This window comes from Varroa destructor, unplaced genomic scaffold, assembly GCF_002443255.2.
Source record: "Varroa destructor unplaced genomic scaffold, Vdes_3.0 BEIS01000007.1, whole genome shotgun sequence".
NCBI classification, from domain to species: domain Eukaryota; kingdom Metazoa; phylum Arthropoda; class Arachnida; order Mesostigmata; family Varroidae; genus Varroa; species Varroa destructor.
The window spans coordinates 12,761,017-12,775,433 of record NW_019211460.1 but is presented as its reverse complement, the minus strand read 5'-3'; the positions used below and the strand labels follow the sequence as shown (position 1 = coordinate 12,775,433).

The 14,417-nt window shown below is 41.3% G+C and overlaps 1 long non-coding RNA gene across 2 annotated transcripts in view; it reads right to left on the bottom strand.

The window, feature by feature from the left end:
* Positions 1–225: 225 nt before the first annotated feature.
* LOC111254695 (uncharacterized) overlaps positions 226–14,417 on the bottom strand; it is a 36,594-nt gene continuing 22,402 nt past the window's right edge. The window contains exons 3-4 of one of the 2 annotated variants that reach the window (XR_015316874.1): positions 1,092–7,460; positions 226–359 (exon numbers count right to left, since the gene is read on the bottom strand). This is a non-coding gene — a long non-coding RNA (uncharacterized LOC111254695). Of the gene's footprint in view, positions 360–1,091; positions 7,461–14,417 lie in introns of those variants that run through there. The other variant, XR_002675136.2, reaches the window with a different exon arrangement.

Below are 14,417 nucleotides of genomic sequence, written 5' to 3'. Positions count from 1 at the left end.
ATTCTTAATCTAATTTAATAATAGCCTATATATATATATATATAAATCTAGCCTAATATAAACTAATATAACACCCTTTTTGTTCGGTGGTTGCTCAAGTTCTATTAGAGCTATCCCGTAGCTTTGTTTGTGACAGAAACTTAATGCTAGGTAAAAAAAAATCAACAATTTTGAAATCGTCCACCGAGCGCAAAGCCCATTTGTGCTTTTGCATGTGTTTAAAGGAGCGGCTTCGTTTCCGTAGAGCTAATCTGGGTTTCGGTTTGACCCTGAGCCATGACATCCCATCTGCAAATGGACCCAACAACGGTCGAGAGCTCAGAACGCCTCTGAATGGAGTCGCTGTCTGTTGAATTTTCCTTTTTGTAAACGAACGGAAAAGATAGAGTAACTCTTTATAACTTTTCAATTTACACACCCAGCCGCTGGTATATTAGGAAACCTCGAAGTGAGAGGACAGTCGATACCATCACTATATTATATAGTACATAGTAAGTCCCTGTTCCACTCAAAGCAATTATCAAGCTAAAACTGAGATTAATTTATATTTAAGTTAGAGACGTTATATTACATAATTAGATTGATTTATATAAAACTTATAGGTGCAATCGAGTGAATCTTAATCATAAAGTGACCCATATGGGGATGTTTTTATAGTTACTTATTATTATATTATTACAAAATGACATTACTATACGTTGTCATACATGTACCTGGTACTGGTTGATGCTAGGATTTATATGGCAATTGTCAATGGTGGAAGAAATTTATCACGATATAACGAAGCTTTAAGGGGCACTGCTAAAACTATACAGAGAATGATGACGAAAGGCGCTATTAAATAAACAAACAAACTGTCCATTTATATGGTAGATCCACATACATTTACATTTTGTTATTATTACGTGTGCTGCATTGTGATCACACATACAGAAACGTTATGTTTGTCTTACATAATAGCGATGTTATCTGTTGTTAGGTTAGTGCAATAGCATCAGAAACTATCCGTGAACGTTAGAGGTCAACAACAATCTACAATCAGCTCTAGAACGAAGGATCAGTAATACTAACTATGCGTATGCCATATCTACCTCTCCTCATGTAGTACGTAATTCCTTCGCTGAGTGATGCCCCAATCTCCAACGTCGTCGCTCGCCTTCTCGATGGGCAATCTCAATTGGTGAAAGAAACACGGTTAGGTGACAGTAATATTTGTCGTCCTAATAGCTAGCGAGTAAATTATGCCACATTTAATTTCCCCTTTTTGCTGTTAGTTTGTCCCTAAACATGCTTTCTCGCAAATGGCCCATAAGACATAAACGAGGAGGTGGTGTTCGTTTTGGCCCTGTTAGTCCCTTGGGGAGTCTACGGCGGCCTACCACCTCTCTCTCTCTCGCTAGGTCACTTTTGACACGCCACGCTCAGACCTGAAGCCAATGGAGCATTTTTGTTTCATTACGTATTGCGTAGCTGCGAACGCTTATATACGTATATAAAAAAAACAAAAAAAAAAATAAGTGTAGCCTACCTAAAGCATGAACAGTTATTACTTTCCAGGCACTTGTGACTTTGGTTTTACAATCAGTGATTGTAAGCCCTTCACCTTACAGGCCAAACGAAACACGGAATTCTACAAAGTGGACGGTCGAAAGGTTCAATTTCAATTTTGTCCATAATGTTGAAAAACATCGGATGTATTTATTACCTTGTAGTAAAATCCCTGTTGTACTGTGACCAGACGTATCTGATTTAGGCCAATTGTACGCTGACAAATTTTAGTTAATATTGATTTGTCCAAAGAAAGTTAATTTGAATCAAATTGAAAATGTATATGGTTATAGGATAGAGGTCAAATTGGATAGTAAAGTCCGTTAAGTTGTTTTTTGGATAAATTGCCGAGACTTATAATAAGCTCTCTATGCAGTATGGCACGGGATCCCTCTGTTCTCTATATTATAATTGTATTAGCAATCAGCTATTGTTTCTATGGTAAACAATTGAAAGTCACAACGAATGTTTGCTATTTTTCAATTTTTCCTTTATATGGAGATCAAAATATTTATGTAAAATGTAGGCCAGTGATAGTCCTAACGAGTGTAAAGGTGACCAAGGCCAGGCGTTTTCCGTCTACCTTTTTCAGACATAATCGTCCAGAACCGATACTCAAGGTACATTATTTTAGATAGCAAGGAACATATTGTCTGGCTTAGAGATGATCCGTATTGTAGGAATAAATAAAACTAATCTGATGAAAAAGATTGATGGTGAAGATGGTGAGAACGACCATGCAAGTTATAGGCACCTCAGTTCAGCTCTTATTTATTAGCTAATAAACTGATCCGCTTCATACACGCTAGTTAGATATGGTCTGAAGATTGCCATGTGCGAACATCCATATGGTCCACCATAGCATCGTCCTTCGATAATAATGGATATCCAGTGCACACGTTGTATGTTACCAAACAATGACATTACCGTACCGTTATAAAGATAGCCTTCACAAACAATTTAAAAGGAGGAAAGCAAGCACCCTCGTATTGTACATGAAGCCATAACGGAAAATGCTTAGTACGTGTAAGACAACTTGTAAGTAGCAGTATAAGTGCTGGCTTTCGATCAAAGTCAACTCGTTACGAAAGATGACCGTGGATTGTATTGTCTTCTGGCCACGGCTGAACCGTCATCGTGCTATTACACAATGTCGCTTTGACTCTGCAGTCGCTTCCCCATGTTAAATGAGAGCATTTTTCGCACAGTAATGTGCTTGCTTTTGTGCGCTCTATTGGAAACATTGACAAGATGCACGCAAACAAAAGTGCACACAATAGTAGATTATACGAGTCTTGCCAACAGCGTGGACAGTCACAAACAAGCTGAACAGACGAAGACGGCCTGACAGGTGATGATATAAAAAGATGGATTCGTTTCAGCCTGGTCCTGCATTGTTTCTTCGATGTTGCACAAAGGCATCATTGCCTACAGCCTTAGCGACCCTCGCGTTTCGGTCTACGTAACACAGACCAGCTCGTACAGCTGTCATAAATGTAGGCAGCAGAGAGATGTTCAACGGTTATATTCGTATGAGCTATAACAAAATAGTAAATTTTATGCCATACATGATAGAACGATGTTTCCGGTTTTGGAGATGAGTTTAATTGAGATCACAGTAACAATCAATCAGGGCTAACGTAATATAAAGAAAAATACGCGTTTTCCTAAGTTGACTTACTATAGTGCGTCATATAGTGTTACATTGTTCATTCATAACGTCATTAAACTGGGTCTGGGCACTAACCGTGAATAAAGTGTTTATTATATTGCGTACACCGTAAGTGACCAGTTGCGTGCAAAACAGCCATATGATCACCGTTCAATACAGGCTACTACATCGACAAATACTGAAAGTGAAGAATGGTTTACTTCGATCCGCTTTAATGAGCCTGATAGGCCTTTATTAGATTGTACAAACTAACAAATAAATAATTAAATAAATGGAGTTTTACTGTGCTCACATTTTCCCGAGTAACAGTCAGTTTACTCTCTTTTTGCAGGCTGACACTTACTTCTATCCGGGACAGATTCGCCGCTGTTCTTCTGGATCTTGTGGTGTTATTACTTGTTATTACGCTCAAACGAATCTATCAAGTTATTACGAATCTATCAAAACATCAATTAAAGATAGTCTTTTACGACCCGCTGCGAGTACCGTCCTTTGAATCCTTCGCTGCTAGGTCAACAACCTCGTTATGCCGAATTCGCAAGGACTTGGGCTTCATTGGTGCCATTAATTCTGAAACAATTGAAACGTTTGCTAATAACTCATTCTGGCTACGCCTGTCCTGCAAATATTACACCATTTTATTTCTTGTCTTTTTCAACCCATCGGGTTATATTTACGTGCTAGCGTCAATAAGCGTCGTGGAGGAACCGTGTGAAATCGCATCAGCATACCCATTTCCCAGACGAACACGTTGAGTTAACTCATTTCAGAGTATGTACACGATTCAGCTTGGTTACGTGTTAGTATAGGTATGTGGTAGTCGGAAAGAAGTCACAGTAAAACGTTTTTTGCTGGATAGAGCGCCCCTGACTCGCTGGACTCAGTATCCTTTCCGGAAGGAAGGAATTTTAGTATGGTCGAGCAGTTGTGCTTTAGTTGGTATCAAAGTCAGTTAGCAACTAAGCTAGCAGACTAGCTTGGCCTGCTTTCTTCTGGTACGAAGGCACGCTTCTTCAGTTAAAATGAGATAGCACGCCAGCTAAAATGAGCAAATACGGGTCTTGAAGTCACGTTTAAACGGGAAAGTAGGGTTTATCCTAAATTTCGCCCGATGTGCAGATGTTCGGCGCCTGCACCTCTTGCCATCTAACGCCGAGTCTGCTATTACTCGTGCGATTGCCTGTCGCTATGGACACTCGGTCAGTATGTAGAGGATAAGGGAATAGTCCGTAGTTCCGTGGTACTTCAAAGTCTCCCGTTTCGGCCGCTGGCGCAGTATATTCTGCTGCGTCTAGCGCTGCTGTCGAGTTCGGGAAACTAACCAGCGAAGGAAGCGATCGTTCGTTCCACTTCCGATCCTAAGAACGCAACGTTTCGGCCTTGCGACGACTGATTCCCCTGGTGCCGGGATGGGCGTCAGTCCACTGGCGGCCTCGCAAATGCTCCACTAACTTGCTCCCATCTTACCTTCAGCTTTTCTTCCGCTCCTCCGGTGTAATCGTCGTTCCGCGTCACTCTCGCACCCCCCCCCGCGCTCCCGTGGCTCTCCACCCCCCTCTGAAACCCGGTGCAAAGGAGCATACAGTCATTCGGTTGATTTTATTAGCACTGATAATCCGATTTTTCTCTCAGTAGCAGCAGCAACAGTGGCAGCACCATGAAAGCAGGGGAAAATGCAGACGGTGTTGGCGGCGGGCACACCGACGGTGCTAGCAGCAGACAGGCTAACAAGGCTGTAATGTAATCGTTGCTGACACTGAGGACGAAGCATGGGAACGTACAAGGGAGGCCGTGTAAAAAGAAGAGAAGCAAACCCTTCTTCGCTAGAGTAGTGCAACTTATGTTCGATACTCTTCCTTACTATCTCTCTAAATCTTTTCCTGCCGGAAAACTTTCTACGGAAGTTATCCCGTTTAAAAGCATTTCAAAAAGGAATATTATACGTCCTAGGATCTGTTGGTGTTTCTTTTTTTCCTCTTATCTTCTCTCGCCAGTGACAAAATATGAGCGATCGGTCGGCGAAGAGGTTCGTCAACAAAAGAAAAAATACGGATAGGTTTTGTAGAGACGGAAACAAGGACATCGAGCCTATTGTTTAGCAAACGCGAGATGAAGCAGGAAAAAAGAGCGAAAACAATTCGCTTCCAATGTATAGATTGCTGTTTTATCTTTTGTTGAAACAGACGATTTTTATTCAGTGGGTTGGGATCTAAGGTGTCCCCTGGTGAAATACACGATTCCACAATGTTGCTTGCCCCTCTCGCGACCGTCGTTCTTTGAACACATGTTTTAAGGATTAAACGTCTACGAAGGGAAGGTTTAAGGAACGAGGTGAACATTAAGAATTCTCTACGAATTATTAAAGAAATAATGGCTTGCTTGCAGAGAACTTCTTTAACATAAACATATTAGCAGACAGACGCAACAGACCCGTTTCAACACTACAGGTTTCACACCGTCTTGTACAGACGTTGAGTAGCTTAAGATCAAAGCGGGTGCAATGGGGTACGTTGATTTGATTACTATTAGCATGATACTGATACGACACACACAATTGATCTTGGTTGCAGTAAACACGCGCATGCTACGCCATTTGTTTCTACAGCACTACTTGCCATTAGTGTTGAGGAAGTTTTTTCAGTCTGTTTTTATTTTGTTAATATGTGTGGCGAGTAATTACGATTGATGGGTACAGAGAAATGATATTATTTCTTGCTTCGAACCGTGGAATACTCTCGGTTCAAATGTAAAAATAGGCTATGGCAGGGAAGAAACACAGGAAATCGTGTAAAGTAGAACCATCCTTTCCATCAGATATGCGCAGCAGTTATAAGCGTCCTGCAAGCAACATAAGGGTTTACTTAATAATCTCAATTTTACACGTCTGGTAATCTTATTCCTCGTTCCGTTAACATACCTTGCATCTTCGCTGCCTGGCTTCGAAAAGAATTGTTTTGTTTTCGTTCATGAATTGGGGTCGTCTACAGTGGTAAAGGGCACTAAACCTTAACATACAACCCGTTCAAATGTCAGCTTACAATGAACTAGCACTAGTTACAAATAGTCAAAAGTTATGTAATGAGACAGTGTAAAGGCCCCGCCAGACGTCATAATTATTACCTTGTGGGCTATGCTGAAAAGTTGAACTTCAACTCCGAACAAGTTTTGTCGGACAAAAATAGACGCACGCAAGTGTGCTAAAAAAACCCGCGAACGGTCAAGTAAGAGGGCATTTAAAACAACAACAACAATATAAGCCTAACGAGCAATGGGAAACGACCCGTTAAAAACAATTGCATCGACGATCCACACATCGACCTTTGCCCATTACATCAAAAGAAAAGCTTTTGTGAAGAAAATGTACACCTTCTACAGAGATGAGAGGGACACCTTTCTCTTGTAACTCACGGTCCGATCTGTCAAGCCCATGTGGCTCGGAGTCGTGTTTAGTGCTATTCCTGCCGCACAATAAAGTAGTGTGACAGAAGTAAACCATGCTAATTGGATATGCACTGGGAAACACCTGTAGAGGATTTGTCACAACCAGACAAAGCTATAAAGTGGGTCGTGGGCTGATTGAAGCCTATGAACTCCTAAGGTCCACTGGCAGCTGCTGGACGAATAGGCATAGAACAAACATAGCAGGCAAAAAGTAGGAATATTCTACAAAAAAGGCAGTATTAGAAGCTGTCTGTTTGTTGTGATTTCGGAGAGTGCACTTAAGAATATCTTGATTCAGTTTTGTGCGACGAAAATTAGCATTGATAGCTTCCATAAAGCGTTATGATGTCGACGGTCAGAAACGAGCTACTCCCTTGAAGTCGTTGGTTTTTGTACTAAGCCGATACGCAGAGGAAAATTAAGTCGGCTATGTAACTATTACTTGTTGTCGCGGAAGCTTAGACAGGCTGGTTGAGCTCGCCTCGATTACCTTTAAATACAGAATTTATCTATTCATGTATCTATGTTCTGCCAAAATAAACCGATCATAAAGTTATCTGATCGTGTTTCCATAACACTGACTAATGCAAATTGGAGGGTCACACAAATTAATCACTTGATCATCTCTAAAATAGGTTGATGTTGCCCATTTTGTTAAAAAAAGACTTCTCAGTCGTACCCGCTTCCTGACGTTATATTTATCAGTGTCCACGTTCTTGTTAATTGTTCCGCGGGACGTTTTCGTCTCCGTGTCTTGTGTTCTCTACCGTTCGTTCCTCATTACTGCACTTAGCCGTCCCTGATGAGTAAGTAAACAAACGAAAACGGAAAACGTCATTGCACCATTGTGTTCTACCTATTTCATTCTACAGTAGTTGGCTGTTTCTGGGTCTCTTCGTATCTCGTTTCTGAAACCCGGTTTCCATTCATTTCATTTATCTTAGTAGAGCATTTTGGGCAGGCTAAAGCGTGAGTCAACGTAAGAGCTACCGCTATTATGCACAACAAGACAAGCGTAACTTCATCTATAGTGCCGGTCGGTTTCGGTTAGACATCATATTGTACTCCCTACCGTACTGGCCTTAGTCGGTTATGAGGGGCACACATATCATTTAGGGTCCGGCCTGCATCACACAAAAAATGATCGCTTGCAACAATAAAATTATTATCTACATCCAGTAAACAATTAGAAGTCAAAACATGAAAGCCATATGTGGTAAAAAAACAATTTATTAGCAAGGAGCTTCTAATATTATAGCATTTTGGATTCGAAGCTGGAATATAGTGTTAAATGATATGGTAGTTACTGACCCATGGTTTTTTACGCGGGAAATTATTTTATGCTCTGCTTATTTTTGTGTTACGTGCATAAACTGTCATAATATTTCTCGACTATATTCCAGAAACAACGGTTTAAGGGGAACGTCGACACGATTCTGTTGATTAATCAGATCGTGATCAAATTGGCCAAGTTCTGTTCATAAATAGAAAAGAAACTTATCCAATAACTCTGTGAAAAAGTTTCCATATTGGATATTACCACAGGCCTCAAGTCGTTCTATATACCCAGTATTTAAAAACAATCGCAGACCCGTTATTATGAAACGCTCATTCTCAAGCCATAGCAGTGGCCTAAAACCGAGTCGTAAGGTATCAACGACCACTTCATTTGTGTAATTTTTTTACAGCTAGCTAAAACTCTTATAGTTACATAGGCCATTTCAAGGTGCGCCGTAACCACCGCATCATACGCAACACGATCCTATTCCATTTCGGTGTAACTAGACAAAAGCTTCCTTTCTTTCAAAAAAGAAAAAAAAAGTGAATTACCCACGTCAAGTGATCAAGAAGTGCTTTGATCTTAATGAGTTCGCTTCGTTCATTACCGTAACCCCTGTAATCATTGTTTTGAAAAGCTATCACTCGATACGTACGCCAGCGTCTGCTGTTTATCCATTATATTATGAAACGAAACATCTGATTCACTGTATTATCATAGAGCTTTACAACAACTCTGCCGAAACAGTCTAAATAATACCCCGTCTGTACGGTGACCCTGTAGCCGTCAAGTGAGCCGGATTTAGCCCCTTCTCGAAATATCGACCCGTAAGTTGTTGCATTGTCGCTATGGTGCGCAGAAGACCTACTTACGGAAGGTCATGAAAGTTTTCGAATGGGCTTAATGTCGGTATTTGGTATCGATACGAATCCTACCTTAACAGGACCGCTGCATTATGGGTCATACGGGATGCAAAAATCCCAAGACGACCTTGAAAGAAGAGCGACGCGTTACAAAATTGTACAAATAAATAAAGTACAATATTTGTTAAAACTGCGTCCGGAGATTCAAGAGAAGTGAAGTTCGTTCATCTGGCTTTGTTTGCCGAAGGATTCGAGTGCCAATCGCATAAATAAAGCATTACAGGGCTGAAGAATCAATTTCTTTCGAGAACTTACATTTTCTGGTTTGGATGCTGTTAGCCTTCTCATTCCAGCTAAATCTATCTACCCCACTGCTGGATAAAACAAAACCGGTGTACTGATAGTACAGATCAGAGAGCAAACACATGCAGAAGAACCACTTTGTTTCGTCTTACATAAATTGCACAAACACAGCGTTCACCGGCAGTTGGTTTACCTTTTGAGTTGGGGTAAATCTCAGCGGGTGGTACGAATTTGGACTCAGCTTCCATTCGTGAGTCCTGTAGAACGTTTCATATGTCACTTTCATACATTCAAGCTTATATCCTACGGGGCTATCTTGCTCAGTAGTCTAACTTGAGAAAGTTTGCGGTGCTTTTTTAAGCAACTCCGCCATGTTACCGGCAAAACTTTAAACGTTAAACTGCAATACAAAAACAGTCATAGGCAAGGTGCCTTCAATGGAAGTCAATCGCTGCACAAACAAACAGAGAAAACAGGAGAAGGTGTGTCTAAAAGATTTACTAAACTTCCTTACGATCTCCTAATATATGTTGCCCACTAATTGTATGTAAGACCACCAATAAGTACTGTCCTGTGTTTATACGCTAGGTACTCAAACAACTGCAGAGTTTTACCTACATAAATTTACCGAGCCGTGTTTGAGCTCGGACAAATTAACGTGAGAATGATGTAGTAACAAACTTCAACTGTAGAAGAAGGGTTTGACTGTTTCGCTTACTACTTTCTAGTAGTAACATGCCCATACTGTTTGTCTTAGAAAGTGCTAGCCACTGACCGAAACGTGTGAGAGGCGATTATAGTCCATTAGCAAACAGTATGGATACACCATCAGGTGACTAGTTACCTTTTCATTTTATTCTAGAGCTGCCTTTGAAATACAGCATGCAAATATGAAGAGTTGTATTTATCCAAACACTGCTATTGGCTGAGTAGACAAGACTTCTGGGGTGAAAGCTAGCAGAGCTAAACAAACCAGGAAACTTTAGGTATTAGCTGACGCTATTTTTCATTCAGCCAAATTCGATCTATGGACCTGTCGCCACTGGTGTACTAGCAGGAAGCACCTAAACATTTACTGTGATCTACATAGATAAAAAAGGGGGCGGAACCCCGCGACACTACAACTATATCGTTAACGGTGCGTGGGCGAGCACCGGCATATTTGTATCAATTACGTAGAAGTCGCCCATCTAGACTATCTACTGCAGGAACTTGTCCATTGTACCAACGAATTTTGCTCCTCATCGGTGGAAAAAGGCTGACTATACTTCTAGCTAGAATGGTAATATTTTATTATATGTGGCCCTGAAAGTGTCGACTCTTGGCCCGACGCGGTATTCCAGAGAGCAATACGGCCCGCTGAAATAGAAGGCTCACGACTAAAACATTACGGATGGTTTGACGTGGATAACGTAGTTGATACAACACCGTAACAGAACCTGGTGCTCGAATCTCGAGTTCAGTCTTGAACGGATTGGACATATCAAATAAATGAGTCCAATATGTACCGTTTTGATGCATTATCTATTTTCGTACTTATTTCCTTTTGGTAGGTGCTGAATAACCACGACGAGATGGGCCCATTTTAAGCAAATGACGGTCAAAGGGCGTCATGATACGTGAGGAAACTGCGCTTACAGTAGACATGTCGAAACTAAACGATTTCAAAAAACCATGGCGCCTTCGCTGAGGATTAGATAAGATACCACGTTGTTGCACGACGGCCTGAGCCCTTGTAGTGATTTACTTTGTATGCTAACTTTGAACATTATATATATATTGCATCAAGATGTAATATTTCAAATGCTCCCGTTGTAGCTATTGACAAATTTTGGTATCCAAGTAAGGGTGTGGGGGCAGGGGGCGCTAAAACCTAAATCATAACCGGCCTCGTGGCCGTTCTTGCAAACGTAGCAAAGTCTGAGTAACATACGAGAAACTTGTAGAACTACGATAGAATATCGTTGTCGGTCTTTCGGATTTTACGGCACGTAACGTTTGCACTCTATTTCGAGTTAACCTTCCGATCATCAGCAAGCAAATGACATTCTCGCTTACTCGTTTCCGTGTACTCCATCCTTTGGCCAGGTCCAAATTTATGAGCATATACTGTCTATTGATACTTGCAAACACCTTAACGTAGTCCGTCCTATGGAATACGGAACGTGCTCTGACCAACGAACGAAGCAGTAATAATAAGAAGACGCAAATTATGGAACGCACACAGCAGGACATGCATTTTTGTTGGATTTAAATGACAACGGGAAAAATCGCCAGTCGTCTGAGTATCAAAAGGCAGCTCTATAATAAGGCTTTTTTAGCCTTATTATAGAGCTGCCTTTAGCCACTACGCAAACCACCATCGGCGCTTCCTAAAACACTGCGCCTGCCACAGGGGTCCGCTAGGCAGAAGGGCAGCTTTGCATATTTCAATCATTTTCTTCTATTTCATCGTGTATTGTCCGCCAGTCAGCCCCCTCCGAAGATAATTTCTCTCCATTCCGGTTCTACTTCAGCTGCGCCATAGGAACCGTTGCGCCAAATTTATCAGCAACACGTACACATTCATTAGTTCACGCTGTTTCGTTTAGGTCATGATTGTTGTGACGGCTGCGTCGCAGACTCTTTCCAGTGTCCGTGGTCATCTGCCGCTTCTGTTACGCCAATGGTAATTTACTTGACAAATGGCTGGAACATCGACAATGATAACTGGGCCTCACTGGCCAATGATCTGTTTGTTTCTTTATCACGAATTTTAGAGGATTCAAAAGTGAACGGTAGTGGTGAAATATGGAAGCACGCTGAGAAGCTAAATAGTAGCAAGTGTTGACAGAGTTATAGGTTTTGCATGGCGTAACAGGAATGGTCGATAGAAGAGGTAAAGGTTTTACTCAACTATGCAATCGCACAGTTGGACACGAATTAGGTCAAAGATAGCCGACTAGGTCGCCAGGATACTGTGTTTCAATAAAATATGTGCGTCGAGCTGAGAAGTAAAGATGTTTATGTAGTAAAGTAAAAATTCAATGGGTGGGTTCATACGTCTTCCCCCGACTGGGTTGCATGAGACGAAAACAAATGCACTGAGAGATCCTGTTGAGCATAACCTTAATCTAGGGTTTTTGTACTTGGTGAGACAACGAAACGAGCGAACATTACACAGGGTCACTGACTACACGGAATAGCTGAAATACAAAACTAGTAAACTCCTAATGTGAATTTTCAGCCTTAAGCAATAAAAATACGAGCAGGCACGCCAACGTCTATGACACTAAGCCGAAGCTCTCAGTTCCGAAAGTACGCAAAGCGGTTCCAATACATCCAGAACCACGAAAAAACAACCTGACCATATTACTTTTCTATTACTCTCAAAATAACCGTCATCTTAGTAAGCTCACTATAACTGTGTAGTTGAAACTGCAACATTGTAAACCAACAAAACTGTAGCATTTCAATTAGACTTTAGTGATTCAACATGAGGAAAGTGTAGAACATTTATTTAAAAGCGCTGGCCTGGCTGGATGCAATTCTGAAACTCTGGATTGGAACTATGGATTCCGTCGACCCGGTATTTGCCTCACGTCTGATTGACCTGGCCGAAGCGTCTCGAGTCACCTGTGCTCAGATTCGGCAGACCACATTGTAGACTATGATTTGAATAAAAGCCTTCAAGAAGACTTCAATCGACATCAACTGGAACGCTCGCATCTAGTATGGCAGAGCTTTCCTTTACGAATGTTTATTCTTATAGTTCCAGGGAAGTACCTCTAGGTTTTTTATCTTTTAGAAATTAGGTTAGCCCGCCCGTTTGTTCCCAGCGTTCGGAATTGTTGTGGTTATCTAATCTAGGCCACGAGAGGTACACCTTTTCAAATCTCAGCAAGATACTTCCGCGCTTTGACAAATGTTGGGCCTCTGACGGCTGGACGGCCCATCGATGTATGGCACCAAACAGATGTGTTCGTCTCCATTCACCCTGAAAATAACGACCATGATTCTCCACTCTTATAGCCGCATTTACGAAGTCGCGACTAGAATACGTACGACGGGGCGTAGATGTCTTTATCAGTTTCTGTCATTGCGGGTCTGTGTCGAGTTTCCGAGCGCAAATTCGCGTGGACTTCTGAAGACGTGGTAGGACACGAATTAAAGGGGGGACCTACAGAGGTAACTACAACGGAGGAATATGACAATGTTGCGCTTATTTGATGAACGTCTGGATTAAAGCAACACTGCTCATTTTAAGTTTCTTACCACCATCACGAATAAATTAGGACATCATTTGATACGAACGTTTTGCTTGACACAGCTTTGCTTTTTTTACATACATAGTAGCTTACACCGATAAGCTGATCGATGAAGCGTAGATTATAATCGCTATCTCCAACTGCTTTTTCCACCAGATAAACCTAGTAAAAAAACAGAGTTTTTATGATCAGTCACCGTGTCTATATCAGGCAACAGCTGATGCCCCGTTCACTGCATTCATCCGCAAAGGGACTTTGCCTCATCCATCAATTCTGCACTTTTCCAACGTCCTCCAAATGACGCAATTACCGTGTTGCTTTTGACGATAATGTTCGCCCACAACGATTAGGTGGTTCAACTGATAACACGAAAAGAAATCACGATCAACAACAACAGCTGCTCAATGTGAGGAAAAGCGAGTTTAGCATGACACAATTAGAGTCTCATCGTAAAAATTCGAAGACATAACAGGGTGAGTGAAGGAAAGCACAAATGAGGGTAAACATTCTGCAAGTCGGCCCAAAAATAACAATATCCCCTGCGCAATCTTCTGCGCCATCTCGAGTCGATCCAATTTGGCTGTGGCACTTCGCACAGGGCTTATTTATACATATCGAAGCGAGTTTTTTATGTTCGAACTTTTTTCACAGGCATCATTCTACTGAATTGATTTTTACCACCGGAGATGTTTGAAATTTTATTGAGGTATCATTAGGCATTTTTGATAAAAACGTAACGGGAAAAATCGACCTATATTGACGATAGTATATCCATTTTTTTTTCTCTAACTTTAATAAAAACGGCAAAAAAGTTATTATTAGACGTTTAATGCGTGTTGCGCACCGAGACAATTCTATATAGAAGTCAAGCTTTGATCAGAATCCAGGGCTCGACAGAAACTCATTTGCACTCCGCCATGATTTGCACCAAATATGGTATCTTGGTAGAAGATTCTGTCAGAATCTCCTGTCAGTAAGAAACCGATTTCGTATCAGAATGGAATATCTGCAGAGGCATAGCTACCCCCATAGCGACGAATGTAACATACATATAAAAAGCAATG